Below are 17,311 nucleotides of genomic sequence, written 5' to 3'. Positions count from 1 at the left end.
TACTGGGTATATTTTATACTCACCCTTTTTCCTCTTTAACTTTTCAGGTAAGGGTACAGCGAGGGACAAACCGACGAGGGGCAAGAAGGACGCGTGAAGGCCATATGGACGCGTCTGGTTTTCCTTTTTGCTTTCGCTGATGTATTTTATTATTCGTTATTTCCTTTGTTGGATCGAGTCATGTTTGGAATATTTGGTTTGGTGATTTTTTGTTTGATGATTTGAGTACTGTATTTTGAAACTCTCATGACTGTGATTTAAAATAGGGTCCGAAACTGCTTTTGTAATATCGTAAAAGGTTTTTAATGAATTGTAACTGGTCCTTTATGAGTTTTTGTGTTTTGTGGTCGAGTTTTAATACTTAGTAGTGACCTCAGCTTAGTTCGGAAAGTTGGGTCGTTACAGTTGGTATCAGAGCCAAGTTTTAGGTTCTGTAGATCGACTTATGATGTGAGTCTGTATTTTTGTGTCCTTATCGCTAAAACGATCCTTGCCACTCGTCAGGTACGCTCTAATGAAATCATATGTATAACTCTATATGCATTACCTTACCTAAGTTAAACTGCGAAGTTAATTATCACATATGACTAAAGGGATCATTGGTGGTTGTTAGGAAATGTCGCCAAGGAGAGGTGCACGTAGGGGTGGCCGAGGAGGCCGAGGAAGGGGAGCAGGACATGTTCAACCTGAGGTGCAGCCTGTAGCCCAAGCCACTGACCCAGCTGCGCCAGTTACTCATGCGGACCTCGCTGCTATAGAGCAGAGTTTCAGGGATTTGATTATGCAGATGCGGGAGCAGCAGCAGCCTGCCCCGCCAGCTCCTGCTGCAGTTCCAGTTGTGCCCCAGGTCGTGTCAGATCAGTTGTCGGCAGAGGCCAAACACTTGAGGGATTTCAGGAAGTATAATCCCACGACATTCGATGGGTCTTTGAAGGACCCCACTAGGGCTCAGCTGTGGTTATCTTCTTTGGAGATTATATTTCGGTATATGAAGTGCCCTGAGGATCAGAAGGTTCAGTGCGCTATTTTCATGTTGACCGACAAAGGTACTGCATGGTGGGAGACGACGGAGAGAATGTTAGGGGGTGATGTGGGTCAGATCACGTGGCAACAGTTCAAGGAGAGTTTCTATGCGAAATTCTTCTCTGCTAGTTTGAGAGATGCCAAGCGGCAAGAGTTCCTGAACTTGGAGCAGGACGACATGACAGTAGAGCAGTATGATGCGGAGTTTGACAAGTTATCCCGCTTCGCTCCTGAGATGATAGCGACTGAGGCAGCCAGAGCTGATAAATTTGTTAGAGGCCTCAGGCTAGACATCCAGGGTTTGGTTCGAGCCTTTCGACCCACCACTCATGCCAATGCACTGCGAATGGCAGTGGATCTCAGTTTACAGGAGAGGGCTAACTCGTCCAAGGGTGCAGGTAGAGGTTCGACCTCCAGACAGAAAAGGAAGGCTGAGCAGCAGCCTATTTCAGTGCCACAGCGGAACTTCAGATCAGGTGGTGAGTTTCGCCGCTTCCAGCAGAAACCTTTTGAGGCAGGGGAAGCTGCCAGAGGGAAGCCATTGTGTACCACTTGTGGGAAGCATCATCTGGCCCGTTGTTTATTTGGGACCAGGACTTGCTTTAAGTGTAGGCAAGAGGGGCACACAGCTGACAGATGCCCGATGAGGCTTACCGGGAATGCACAGAATCAAAGAGCAGGTGCTCCACATCAGGGTAAAGTCTTTGCTACCAACAAGACCGAGGCTGAGAGGGCAGACACGGTGGTGACAGGTACGCTTCCAGTATTGGGGCATTACGCCTTAGTTTTGTTTGATTCGGGTTCATCACATTCTTTTATCTCTTCTGCATTTGTGTTGCATGCCCGCTTAGAGGTAGAGCCCCTACACCATGTTTTATCAGTATCTACTCCTTCTGGGGAGTGTATGTTGTCGAAGGACAAGGTGAAAGCATGCCAGATTGAGATAGCAGGCCATGTGATTGAAGTAACGCTGTTAGTCCTGGACATGCTCGACTTTGATGTAATTATGGGTATGGATTGGTTGGCCGCTAACCATGCCAGCATAGATTGTTCCTATAAGGAGGTAGCATTTAACCCTCCCTCGATGGCCAGTTTTAAATTTAAGGGAGAAGGGTCAAGGTTGTTGCCTCAGGTAATCTCAGCAAACTGCTCAGTCAGGGTACTTGAAGTATCTTAGCGAGCGTGGTGGATACTAGAGAGGTCGATGTATCCCTGTCATCAGAACCAGTGGTGAGGGACTATCCGGATGTTTTTCCTGAAGAACTTCCAGGGTTACCTCCTCACAGAGAGGTTGAGTTTGTCATAGAGTTGGAGTCGGGCACGGTTCCTATATCCAGAGCCTCGTACAGAATGGCCCCAGCAGAGTTGAAAGAACTGAAAGTGCAGTTACAGGAATTGCTTGATAAGGGCTTCATTCGATCGAGTGTGTCACCTTGGGGTGCGCCAGTTTTATTTGTTAAGAAGAAGGATGGATCAATGCGCCTATGCATTGACTATAGGGAGTTAAACAAGGTAACCGTTAAGAACAGATATCCCTTGCCCAGGATCGACGACCTGTTTGACTAGTTACAGGGAGCTACAGGGTTCTCTAAGATTGATCTTCGATCGGGATATCATCAGCTGAGGATTAAGGATGGTGATGTACCGAAGACCGCCTTTCGTTCCAGATACGGACATTATGAGTTTATTGTGATGTCTTTTGGTTTGACGAATGCTCCGGCAGTGTTTATGGACTTGATGAACATAGTGTTTAGGGAGTTCCTAGACACTTTTGTGATCGTGTTTATTGATGACATCTTGATATATTCCAAGATGGAGGCTGAGCATGAGGAACATTTACGTATGGTTCTGCAAACCCTTCAGGATAATAAATTGTATGCAAAGTTCTCGAAATGCGAGTTTTGGCTGAAACAGGTGTCCTTTCTAGGCCATATGGTGTCTAAGGCTGGAGTTTTTATGGATCCAGCTAAGATAGAGGCAGTCACCAGTTGGCCCCGACCTTCCACAGTCAGTGAGGTCCGTAGCTTTCTGGGCTTAGCAGGTTATTACCGGCGGTTTGTGGAGAACTTTTCTCGTATAGCTACTCCTCTTACTCAGTTGACTAGGAAATGAGCTCCTTTTGTTTGGAGTAAGGCATGTGAGGACAGTTTCCAGAACCTTAAACAAAACCTAGTTATTGCACTGGTTCTTACTGTACTTGATGGTTCAGGCAGTTTTGTGATTTACAGTGATGCTTCTAAGAAGGGTTTGGGTTGTGTATTGATGCAGCAAGGTAAGGTAGTCGCTTATGCTTCTCGTCAGTTGAAGAGTCATGAGCAGAATTACCCTACACATGATTTAGAGTTGGCAGCAGTGGTTTTTGCATTGAAGATATGGAGGCATTACTTGTATGGTGAAAATATACAGATCTTCATGGATCATAAGAGCTTGAAATACTTCTTTACTCAGAAGGAATTGAATATGAGACAGCGAAAATGGCTTGAGTTAGTGAAGGATTACGATTGTGAGATACTGTATCATCCAAGCAAGGCAAATGTGGTAGCTGATGCTCTTAGTAGAAAGGTATCACATTCAGCAGCACTTATTACCCGACAGACCCCATTGCATCGAGATCTTGAGAGGGTTGAGATTGCAGTGTCAGTGGGGGTAGTCACTATGCAATTAGCCCAGTTGACGGTACAGCCGACTTTGAGGCAAAGGATCATTGATGCTCAGAGTAACGATCCTTATTTGGTTGAGAAGCGTGGTCTAGGCAGAGGCAGGACAAGCTGTTGAGTTCTCCGTATCCTCTGATAGTGGACTGTTGTTTGAGAGGCGTCTCTGTGTGCCGTCAGATAGTGCGGTTAAAACAGAATTATTATCTAAGGCTCATAGTTCCCCATTTTCCATGCACCCGGGAAGTACGAAGATGTATCAGCACCTGAAGCGGGTTTATTGGTGGCGTAATATGAAGAGAGAGGTGGAAAATTTGTTAGTAAATGCTTGGTGTGTCAGCAGGTTAAGGCACCAAGGTAGAAACCAGCGGGTTTATTACAACCCTTGGGCGTACCGAAATGGAAGTGGGAAAACGTGTCCATGGATTTCATTACAGGATTGCCAAGAACTCTGAGGGGTTTTACAGTGATTTGGGTTGTGGTTGACAGGCTTACCAAATCAATGCATTTCGTTCCGGGTAAATCCACCTACACCGCTAGTAAGTGGGCACAGCTGTACATGTCTGAGATAGTGAGACTACATGGAGTGCCAGTCTCGATTGTTTCTGATAGAGATGCCCGTTTCACTTCCAAATTTTGGAAGGGTTTGCAGACTGCTATGGGCACGAGGTTAGACTTTAGCACAACTTTCCATACACCGCTAGTAAGTGGGCACGAGGTAAAATTTTTGTCGTTTTATGTAAATTTCGGGGAAATTAAACTTTTTGGGAGTTAATTCTTTTTGTTGGTTTTGGTGAAGGAAGAAAAAGAAATCGAAGTGTATGAATTTTTTTTATTTAATATGGTGTAAATTAATAATAATAATAATATAATATAAATTATATTATTATTATTATTAATTATGTTATTATTATTATTATTATTATTATTATTATTATTATTATTATTGTTATTGTTATTATTAAGTATAGCATTATTATTATTTTTATTATTTTTATGATTTTTATTATTATTAACTATATTATTATTGTTATTATTATTATTACTAATTACATTATTATTATTATTATTTTATTAAATATTATTATTATTATTATTTAATTTAATATATATATATATAATAATATTTTTTTTAAAAAAAGCCCTAACGCGCGCGCCGACACGACCCCCCTCTCGTCCGCCTTCTTCTTCTTCTTCTTTCGCGTCCGTCCGTCTTCTCCCTCTTCCTTCCTCGCCCGACCGTCGTCCGACACAGCCCCACCATATTTTCCGTCAGCGCCAGCAGTCGCCTCCGCCTCAGCCGAACGTCGACAGCAGCGTGCGACAGCTTCCTCTCCCCGGCCCTTTCGACTTTGGCCGGCCTCCAGATCTGCCAGAGCCGCGTCAACCACGGAGACGCGAGGTTGAATCTGTTGCCGCTCGTCATCTCTTTACGGAATAGTCGGTCGTCGCTCCTCTGTACTTCGTCCGGGAAAAGCCACCGCCGTCGTTCGCCGGAAAACCAATCGACCGTGGTTGCCCCGTCTTCAAGCGATTCGAATCGGGCCAACCAACCGACCCGACCCGAGCCACCCTTTATCAATCTGATCTGCGAAGACTGAGCCGAGCCGCGCCGCGAGCCGAGCTCTGAGCCGATGACTGAGCCGCGTCGCGAGTCGCGAGCCAAGTCCAGCCGAGCTGCGATCCAGCCGAGCCGAGCAGCGATCCAAGTCGAGTCGAGCTGCGATCCAAGCCGAGTCGAGCAGCGATCCAAGCCGAGACGAGCTCCGATCCAAGCCGAGTCAAGCCGAGAACTGACCAACCCAAGCCGCGAGCCGAGTCGAGCCGATCACCTCCAAGCCAAGCTGAGCTCCCTGTTCACCGAGCCACCTAAGCCTTCCTTCCACTTCGGGTCACGGTGAGTCTTCGGTAAGGATTATTTTGGTGAATTTCCTAATGTTGCTGTAACCGGTTCGAGTTTAGATTTTGGAGTAAGACATAGTCCTACCTTTCGTTCCTTGAAGGTATTAGGGAGTTGACGCTCAAGTTCTCGGGTTCCGCGGCAGGCTTAATTGGAGATAACTCTCTTTTTTCTCGGGTAAGTCAACGGATGTTACTTAGGACCATTCAAAAATGACTTTTACACGTATCATCGTTTAAAACCCATGTGATTTTGTTTAGGTGGATCCGTTGAGCATGGACTCGATCTTCGGGGCATAACCAAGTATCAGGTAAGGGATTTCCTACTATTGGACCTCGGATCGAGGCTGGAACCGTAGTAATCCACAGGCGATTACACGTTAGTAACTGTACTGAATGAATTGATGCATGTTTGACTATTAAGTATCGTTGTTATGCTCTTGTCTGATTAAAGGTAACGTGATCGCTAATTGTAGCTTGTGTGCCATCGGGTGTAAGGAGTTGTTTACGGATAGACACCGATGCCTGGATATTATGTATATTGTTGTTATGTTAATGGGCTACGTTGTGAACTAGAATTGTATGTCGATGGACTTTAAAGTCTTAAGGTTAGGTATGTGGTAGTCTATTGTCTGGATGTTGATCATGGAGTTATGTCGTGGAAGGACTATGAGTCCGATTCTGATTTGACTAGTTGACTGGATCTAAGGAATATCACAATGGTGTGTGAATTGGAAACAGATATAGCAACTGAGGATTTAGTTGTTTAAACCTATACTATCTGACTGGCGAAGCCTATAGCGAATTTGTAATATGAATGTTTTCGGAGTGTGACTGTTGTAGATGGTTTAGTATGGACCGAGGGGTAATGGTTAGCTTCATCTATGGGGTAGTGTACCTTACGGATAGGTGTATCCTTCGGGATCACTAGACTGATACGTGCATCTTTCGGGATCACTAGACTGATATGTGCATCCTTCGGGATCACTAGACTAATGTGTGCATCCTTCGGGATCATTAGACTGATATGTGCATCCTTTGGGATCACTAGACTGATAGGTGTATCGTTTGGGGTCACTAGACTGATACGTGCATCCTTCGGGATCACGAGACTGATGTGTGCATTCTACGGAACCACTAGCTTGTTTACGTAGGGTACCCTTGAATAGGAAGTTAACTGTTGGTCCCTAACGGGCCGAGTAGTGGGTCCCTTATTGGGTATATTTTATACTCACCCTTTTTCCTCTTTAACTTTTCAGGTAAGGGTACAGCGAGGGGCAGACCGACGAAGGCCAAGAAGGACGCGTGAAGGCCATATGAACGCGTCTGGTTTTCCTTTTTGCTTCCGCTGATGTATTTTGTTATTCGTTATTTCCCTTGTTAGATCGAGTTATGTTTGGAATATTTGGTTTGGTGATTTTGTGTTTGATGATTTGAGTACTGTATTTTGAAACTCTCGTGACTGTGATTTAAAATAGAGCCTGAAACTGCTTTTGTAATATCGTAAAACGTTTTTAATGAATTGTAACTGGTCCTTTATGAGTTTGTGTGTTTTATGGTCGAGTTTTAGTACTGAGTAGTGACCTCAGCTTAGTCCGGAAAGTTGGGTCGTTACAACAACCACTTAAGTGTGAGCTTTCCCATCTCATAACCTACCAAAAAGTGAGAAAAAATAGCATAATGACTTGAAATGGAAACCAAGTGCTAAAGTGCAACAAATATAGTGCCAGCCAACCTAAGTAGTGTCTAAGAGGTGCCTAGGCTGTAAAGAATAAGGGGGTTTTATTTTTGACAGGTTTTACATGTCAAGTATTTGTGTACTCTTGACACGCTTTCCATGTTAAGTTTTTTTTTCAAATGAAAAATTATATATTTTAAAATATCCATATAATTTATCATGCACTTGTTTTAAAGTACAACAACATTAAAATACACATTAATTAAACAATTGAAATCAACTCAAATTTTCCATCGAAGAAATTGCATATATATATATATATATATATTCAAATTCCTTGCATCGAAGAAAAAATTACTTGTTCCCAAATCTTCAAATTCCTACAGAAAGTACACATTCAAGAGAAAGAGAGACATACGAATGTGAACCAGAGGATAGAGAGATTGAGTTGCTGATTAGCTGAGTTCTTAGAATCGTCAAGACGAGCAGAAATTGTTGGATACTTTGTCTTACTTTTAGAGTGAAATAGGAGAGCGGACGTCAACTTAGACCGAGTCACGTCGGCAGAGGCGGGGTCACGAACTTAGGTGGTGGAGGGAGCTGGAGTCGCCGATGTACGGCGTGGTCACTAGTGCACGCAGATGAGAGAATAGGATTTGGAAATTTTGTGGAGAAGGGAAGAAGAAAGGAAAGAAATTGTGAGTATGGAGAAAGGTTGGAAAGAAATTTGGGGAAAAAATGAAAAAAATATTATTTTAGAGAAAAGTGGGAAAAGAAATAGGTAATTCTTGACATTTAAAATATGTCAAACAAATAAAATTGTATTCGACACTTTTAACACGTCAAGTATTGAGAAAAAAATTGAAAAATTATGTATTTTTTAGCTTTTTCGTTATTCTTGACCCTTTTTTATTTTACTTGACAGTTTTTATTAAAAACGTCAAGTATTTCTAAACTGCAAGCGTCAAGTAATGCTATTTTTGTAGCAGTATCAAGAATTTTTATTTAGCCTCACTCTTTAGGGTTCGACATCCGTGCTTGCACCTATCACTATAAATATTTTTTTTTTAATCTAGGTAAGTACCCTTTTTCAACAATTTTAATTTACGAACATACTTGTGTTTAATAATGACATTACATGCATTGCATAATTCTTTACGCATATAAAATTGCCTTTGCGACCAAGTTCAACAACTATAGTGCCAAACCAAACCTAACTATTCTCCAAAAGGTACCTAAGGTTTAGAGACAACCAAAGAATGCTTAAATGTGGACTTGAAAAGACTAGTATTTGTATTCAACTTGTCGATAGCTCTTTTATTTCACCATTAGGGGTTGTAGAAGATGTCTTAGTTAAAGTAGGAAATCTAATATTCCCCACCGATTCTTACATAATTGAAATGAACAATGAATTTGCATTTACATCTCCTACAATACTTTTAGGAAGACCATTCTTGAAAATTGCTAAAGCAATAATTAATGCTGATAAAGGTCTTCTTAGTGTTGAGTTTGATGGCGATGTTGTGTCTTTCAATATTTTCGATGATGTAAAGTTCTCTAATGATCATGTTTCATTGTGTGAACTTGATACTTTAGAATCATTAAACACATTAGAAGAGCATGATAAATTCAATGAGCTTATAGATCAAGCAACTCTAGAATATGTTGATAATGAAATCGCTAAGGAGGAACCTAGTGATGATGATCTTTCTATCCTCCTTACTTTGTTACTAGTATAAATGATGGGCATGCTTGGTTAATAATGTTACAACCATGAACAACATGCTTTAGGTAATAATTTTGCATCTGGTAATGAACATGATCTAGGAAGCGACATTAAGGAGGATGATGAACAAATTTTGAAAAGCATAGGCATTGATAATGATCATGATATAAGCACCCACATAGAAACCTTTGAAAAAGAGAATGATTCTTGTGAGGTTTAATTGCATAAAGAATGTGAGAATTCTAATTCTAATGAACTTACTTTTTACCTTTGCAGGAAAATGGATATATAGAGCTTAAGGTTCTTCCTTCTCACCTCAAATACGTGTTCTTGGGAGAAAAAAACACATATCTTGTCATAATTTCGAAGGAACTTACAGAAGAACAAGAAGCAAGGTTGCTTGAAACCTTGAAAAGACATAGGCAAACCATTGGTTGGAGTCTTGAAGACTTGAAAGGTATCGATCCATCCTTTTGCATACACCGTATCCATCTTGATGAAGGGGCAAAGAACAAGGTTCAACCATAAAGGTGCCTTAATCCTACCTTAAAAGAAAGTTGTCAAGAAAGAGGTCTTGAAACTTAAAGATGCCGGTATCATCTATCTGGTACCGTATAGGAATTTGGTAAGTCCTATTCATGTGGTACCCAAGTAGACTGGTATGACCATTGTGGAAAATAGCCAAGGTGAGTTCATTCCTACTCGTGTTTCAAATAGTTGGTGCATATTTATTGATTATAGAAAGCTAAATGAGGTAACTCTTAAAGATCACTTCCCTTTACCTTTTCTAGATCAAATGATTGAACAACTAGGAGGGAAATCTTACTTTTGCTTTCTAGATGGATTCTCTGGATTTTATCGAACACCCATTGCATGTGTAGACCAATATAGGACCACAATTACATGTGAATTTGGAACTTTTGATTTTAAAATAATGCCCTTTGGACTATGTAATGCTCCTGTAACATTTCAAAGATGCATGTTAAGCATATTCACTGATTTCGTAGGAAAATGGATAGAAGTGTTCATGGATGATTTCAAAGTTTATGGGTACGATTTTTATTATTGCTTGAATAGTTTAGAGTTGATTTTAAAGAGATCCATTGATATTAACTTAGTGCTTAAATTTGAAAAGTGTCATTCAATGGCCTCTCACAGTATAGTACTACGACACTTAGTATCATTTATGGGAATAGAAGTTGACAAAGCCAAAATTGATCTAGTTCAAAACTTCCCCTACCCCACTTCTTTAAAAGATGTTAGATCATTTTTGCATAGTGCCAGATTTTATAGAAGGTTCATAAAAGACTTTTCTAAGATAACTTTGCCTTTGACAAATTTACTTAAAAAAGATGTCCCTTTTGTAATTGATGACAAATGCATGCATGCTTTTGATACTTTGAAAGATAAATTGACTTCTTCTTCAATCTTGCAAACACCTAATTGGAACTTACCATTTGAAATAATGTGCGATGCAAATTATTATGCATTAGGTGCAGTGCTAGGACAAATAGTAGATAACAAATTGCATGCTACATATTTCGCATCTCGAACTCTGAACTCTGCTCAAGCTAATTACTCCATAACTGAAAAAGAGTTTTTGTCTATAATATTTGTTCTTCATAAGTTCCATAGCTACATAATTGGATAAAAAATAACTATGTATACTGATCATACAACTATAGAATATCTTGCAAAAAAAAAAAAAAAAAAAAAAGAGAGCAAGGCAAGGATTATTAGATGAGTACTCTTACTTCAAGCGTTCAACTTGACAATTAAAGATAGGAAAGGTATGGACAATCCCTTTGCCGACCACCTAAGTAGAATTGTTTAAAAACAAGATGAAAATCTGGTAAGGGAACATTTCTTTGATGAATATCTCTTCAAGTTAGATTTGCACACTCCATGGTATGCTGACATTGTTAATTACCTTGTAACTAGTAAACTTCCTTCCCATTTCTCTTATAATAAAAAAATACAAATTGAAAAGTGAGTCAAAGCATTATGTTTTGAAAAATAGACATAGACGAAGCAGTTAGAAGATGTGTTGCTAAAAATGAACATGATTCTATTTTGTCTTTTTGCCATAAAAGAGCATGTGGAGGACATTCTAATCCTAAACTTAATGCTAGGAAGATTTTAGACTCTGGATTCTACTAGAAAACATTGTTTGCTGATTCTTATGCATATTGTAAAGCATGTGAAAAATGTAAAAAATTTGGCTCTATTTCCAAAAGGAATGAAATGCCATTGAAACCGATTCTCCCTTGTGAAGTTTTTTACATTTGGGGAATTGATTTCATGGATCTATTTCTTTCCTCTTCTAGAAATCTTTACATACTTCTTGCAGCATATTATGTTTCCAAGTGGGTTAAGGAAAATCCCCACTAGAACTAATTCTAGTTGCAAACATCTTCTTTAGGTTTGGTACTCCTAAAGCCATAATAAGCGACCAAGGAACCCACTTTTGAATCTGGATGATTGAGGCATTGATGGAGAAATACAAGGTCCAACATCGAGTTTCAACTCCGTATCATCCTCAAACAAATGACCAAGCAGAAATTTTCAATCGAGAGTTGAATTCCATTCTTCGAAAAATTGTTAATCCCAATAGAAAAGATTGGAGCATTAGATTGAATGATGCACTTTAGGCTTATAGGACAGCTTATAAAACACTCATAGGTACAACACCATTTAAATTAGTGTTTGATAAAGCATGTCATCTTCCTGTACAATTAGAACACAAAACTTTTTAGGCTATTAATGAAAAAGTGCAACTTATCCCTTGAAGAAGCTGGCAAGAATAGATTGTTAGAACTTAGTGAGTTAGAAGAACATAGACTTGATTCTTATGAGAACTCTAAGATCTATATGGAAAACCAAACTTTACCATGATCACTACAAGAAATAAGATATACGATAGCTAATGAAAAACGCTATAATAGACTTTTTATAGCCTTTTTCGAAAGTCCTGACAGCCCATGTTATTAAAAGCCTGGGGCTTTTTATAGCGTTTTTCCGAAGCTATAATGAGTGCTATCGTAGAGTTTGAAGATATAGCTTATAAGTGTTGCTATAAAAACATTTGATAGCGTTTTTCGTTAGAGCTATAATAAGTTTATATAGCTTAAATAATGTGCTATCTTTGAGATATAATAGCCCTTTTTCGACGCTATAGTATAGTATTTATAACTATAATTTTCAGTAATAATAACCTTTTTTTTATCCTATAGTAGAGTATTTATAACTATAATTTTTAACTATAATAGCCTTTTTTCGACGCTATAGTATAGTATTTATAGCTATAATTTTCAGCTATAATATAGTATTTTTAGCTATAATATTAAGTTATAATATAGTATTTCCAGCTGCAATAAAGCTATAATAATGCTATTTAATTGTTTTCAATTATTATAATAACTTTTGATACCATGAAAGAGGTAACGTTTTCGAAAAGTAATTTTTTAAAGAATTAACTTCCATTCATAATGTATTAAAATTACCAAACAAAGTAGTCATTCTAAATGTACCAACCACACAAATTAACAAACAAAATACACATATCAGTAAATAATGTACCAATCACACAAATTAACCCTCAAAATACAAACAAAGTTCATCATAAGTGTACAAGATTATATGAGCTAACTGTCATCGTTGGTTCTTTAGTCCTCTGGTTAAGACAACTCCATTTTATTCACCTACATAAATTTATAATACATGTATTAATTAAACAAGTATAGAAAATCTTTAACAAATGTAGATAAAAAATATTAGAATTAAACAACATACCAATGATCACTTTATCAGATGGCCTTGCAACTGTACTTCCCAAAGCTTCTTCAATACATGTCATTTTTTAGAAGGCATTGGACAAGTTGGAGGAATATTTAGTCGCTTAAGCACACTTGCATGAGCATTTGAAAGTAATATCCAGTAATTCTATCTAACATCTTCGGAGAAGGTTTAAAATAATAATAATAAAAAAACAATTATATTCCATTATTAGGTGAAATCTTGGTACATTAACCTCGCTGTGAAAGCCACAATCATATTCCAAGTTAGCATCATAAAAAGAAAAACAGTGTCCAAATGAAGCAGATGTAACCACACCCCCCCCCCCAACCAAAAAAAACTGGAAAACTTTGGAGAAAGGAACATAACAAATGTAGAAACATCAAAGATCTAAGCTATTGTGAATTTCTAGACTCAAACATCACATTTCATACACAACCTTCAACATCAAAGTCAGAATGCAGAAATAGTATAGAAACTAACAAAAGAGATCTCAATGGTGGATGGAACTCTTCATTCTTTAAAAAGGTGCAAATCACAAAAAATGGGCAAAACATGGTTCATGAAAAGATACAAGTAACCGTCTATACATATTTAGCAAAGCAATGACATATTTAGCTCCCCGTCTATGCATTCTAAGAGATTCAAGTAACCGTCTATGCATATTCAATAAAGCAATGACATATTCAGCAAAACAAAGAAACTGACTGCAAAGTCTATGCATCAATTAAGCAATATTTGGATGATGAAAATTCAAAAAAAAACCAAATTCTATATTTGGACACTGTTGGTGGAAAAGTTGAACACAATCTAAATGCATATTTCTATTAAAACCAGAACAGAGAACTTCCTAAGATCATAGATCTGCAAAACAAGTCAAGAAGAGAAAAAGGACCCATTGTCATTCAAAGAAAACCCAGCTCCTAAATGAACCCACCAAACAAATTTAACAACTACCATTCAAGAATTAAAAAGAAAAAACAAACAAAAAGAGACCATCATGCACAACCCATTTCAAGAAATCAAAATCCAAACAAACTAGCAGTACATTGCAATGGAACTATAGATCAGTAGAAAGCAGAAAAGGGAAATGCTCATTTCATCAAAAAAATAAAAGCACAAAAATGGCAAGAAAATCCCAATTCTAATTAGAGCAGTTACATCACTGATCACTAACTCTTGTGGACATTTCAATAAAAGTAGTACACAAGCTGTTACATTTCAGCCTAATGTTGTCGTTAACAAGCAGGATATTTCATCAACTTAAGGATGGATATAGACCTGAATACATAAAATTCTAGGAAAGAGATTTATCAAATACGTTAATTTATCATCGACAAAGTCCATCTTTGTTCCTATTATGTGCATCAGAGTCTTTGGATCAATCATTATTTTCGCATTTTGATCCTAAACCAACTCATCAAACTGCCCTTTCTCATCTGAAATATTTGAAAAAGGAAACCGTTAAATGAAATACTGCAATCTTAAAGTATTTCAAAAGATAGAGATCGTAACTATAATCAATTTATGCCAAACAGAGATAAAGGATGAATCCTATTTCTTGCATAAAGAAAATGTTAACTATAATGTGATAAAAAAAACTGATGTAATGCCAAGTTAGAAAACTCCATAAAAAATTGAATTGTAAATACTGTTAACTGACAAGATAGTCATATTAAAATAGCATAAGCAATAAAAATTCCCAAGCCACAGAGAGTATAAAATCTTAAATTTCGACCATCAAACATGTTAATAACTATTCTCTTTAAGCTGACCCATGGAGGATTGCTAACCCATTTAACTTCTAAATGAATAGAAATAGCACTTAAGAACTAATAACATTATAATTAACCATAGCAGAAGGGAGAGACAAAGATTCTCAAGTAAATTTAATCGATGCCCAATCCTGCTATGTTATCACAATAGCCAACATTCACCACAATCTAAATGGTGCTTGATGGAAGCAAATATTCACCATAAATTTTGATGGACTGGGCATTTAGTTTGACATTCTGATATGTCAATAACACAATAGGTAAAGGACACTACAACTAAGATTTCAAGCGAGTCTATTCAAATTTGACAAGACTGGAACAAAAAGAGTTTTGAAAATGCATTGATTCCTCTCGAACCATAACTCTAATAGTATAGATCTAATAGAACTTATCCATAAACCATTGATGAAGCAAATTACTCTTAAACTCCAACACGAAACTTCTTACAAAACTTATTAAGAGCCAAAATAGAACAAATCTAGAAAAACCTTTGCCTATAAGATATTTAAGAAGAGTTAAATGGGTAATCCATTAGGAAAAACTCCTTGAACCCCATTAACATACACAACCAATCATCTAAGTTTACCAAAGAATAAAATTACATAGGCACAAGCTATACAACAAGAATTACTCTAGTTTAGAATCAGTAGTCATTGGAAGGAAAGAAAAGAGATAGCAAATCCACATACTAGAGTTAAGAAGAATCAATAGGCACAGGAAGCAACGAAATTAAAGATTGATATAAGAAATCTAAAGTTTGAATGTATGAAAGTAGTAAGTTAACTCAAATTAAGCTTATAAAGACAACACTATTAAAGACTTCACTTACCTAACATTATAACAATTAAAGTCATCGAATTAACCAAAAAAAATTAAATTAAAGCCACCAAATAAACCAAACAAATTAAAAACTTCACTTACATAACAATTAATCTTACTTAAGAAAAGCTCTCAACCTTGAAAGTTTGATGATGTTGTTGTTGCTTGTTTTGTTGATAGTGGTAATGGCGTTGCTGAATATGGTGTTTATAACCAGAATGATGTTGGTGGGAGGTTGAAGGTTGTTAAAACTGCAAAGGCTAGGAGAGTTATGGACCTTATGCATAGGAGGGCAACTTGGTTTCATGCTATACCAAGAGAACATTCCTTGGGCCATAGATTCGACCATTTGGGCATTTGGAGAAGATGATTTTGGAGATGAACAAGTAAATGAAATACTGAATGTAGGTCGGTTAACGGTACTATGGGAGAGTTTTGCATTGGCAGAAGAGCCAGACCATACAATGCCATTGATAGCTTTAAGATAACGTTGCTCGATTTGCTAGGGATTTGAGGAGAATGGTTGAGCCTTAATGACAATTGGGTTTGAAGGAAATAAGAAACATTGAAGCTTTCCTTCACTTTCGAGGCGATCGTACTCATCAAATATATGCTTTAAATCCTCATCAAACCTTACAGAGACCAAAACATCAAGATCTTTAGAAACTAACTGATACTTTAGGACCATATCTCCATAAAATACACAAATGAATAAGAAGTTATGTAGTATTTAATGTTCTTACATATAAGGACAATAAAAATGAGGCAAACCAAACCATGATAAACTAACAGTTTGTGATCCAACAACAATAAGAACTTAGGAACTATAAAAAAAATGAGATTTACCAGAGAAAGGTTGGCTACGAAAAGGGCACATTTGCAGCTCTTCTGTCAGAGTTGATCTGCAATATGGATGTAAATGAAGTGTGCTAATCATTTCAAAATCAAGTAATCTCCTCAAATGTTGGAAGTAGAAGAAATAGTCAATAATTTATAGGCATTAGTACTTATCTCCAAAAAGTACTTGTCAAGAACCTACATGATATTTATACTTATAGAGCCATGCCAGAATTATTTGGTTAAAGAAACATCCTATGGGGATGATACATCCTATAAGGTGATAAAAAGACAAAGGAAAATGCCATAGCCTAAAACAGTAGAAGTGTAGGAAAAATAAGTAAACTTGAAAGCTCAATATTTGCAACCAAATTCTTTCGACAAGTAAAAAACACATTGTGATCTCAAATATCATATGTTGCAAAGTTCATGAAGCCCATGTCATAAGATGATTTTCTCTTAACTAATCATTTAAAGAAATAACTACAACATCGAAACTTCTTTTCCTATTAAAATTTGAAATAGGTGTTTGAATATAACTAAAATGACAGAACTTAAGCTAGCTCTATTTGACATAGAACATTACATCAAGTATAGACCTAAGTTTTATATCAAAATGTCATTCTCACAAACTTAATGTATACTACATATAATTGAAATCATGATTTGTGACCTAAGAAGTGTGAAAGTTTGCAGTGCTGTAATTATATTAGCACAGATAACAAAGTATGCCAGCGGTAAATTTCATAGTTGTTCGTCAAGTGAAGTGTCACCTCAGTTTTCCAATGTAAGAGCTACTTGATCTCAAAATGTTTTCGGCATCCATTGAGATAATATACTCCGTGCTAGTAGTTCTTTGTAGCTTCGTAGAAAGAAGAAACTTTTCATTTGCAACCAGTAGAGAGTTGTACCTTTGAAGTACCGAAACTATAGATAAATTGAATGGCAGCAGAACAAAAGATTAACAAGCCTATTCATAACTATTGAATTTGGATATAAGGTCAGAGGTGTTAGGAAAATATATTCATATTCCAGAAACTGTAGGATTTGGATCTAACATTAGAGGTGTTAGGAAAAAGAAATGAGTTAAAAGAAAGAAGAACAA

This window comes from Cucumis melo, chromosome 5 (genome assembly GCF_025177605.1).
Source record: "Cucumis melo cultivar AY chromosome 5, USDA_Cmelo_AY_1.0, whole genome shotgun sequence".
Taxonomy (NCBI): domain Eukaryota; kingdom Viridiplantae; phylum Streptophyta; class Magnoliopsida; order Cucurbitales; family Cucurbitaceae; genus Cucumis; species Cucumis melo.
Note: the sequence above shows the minus strand (reverse complement) of the source record.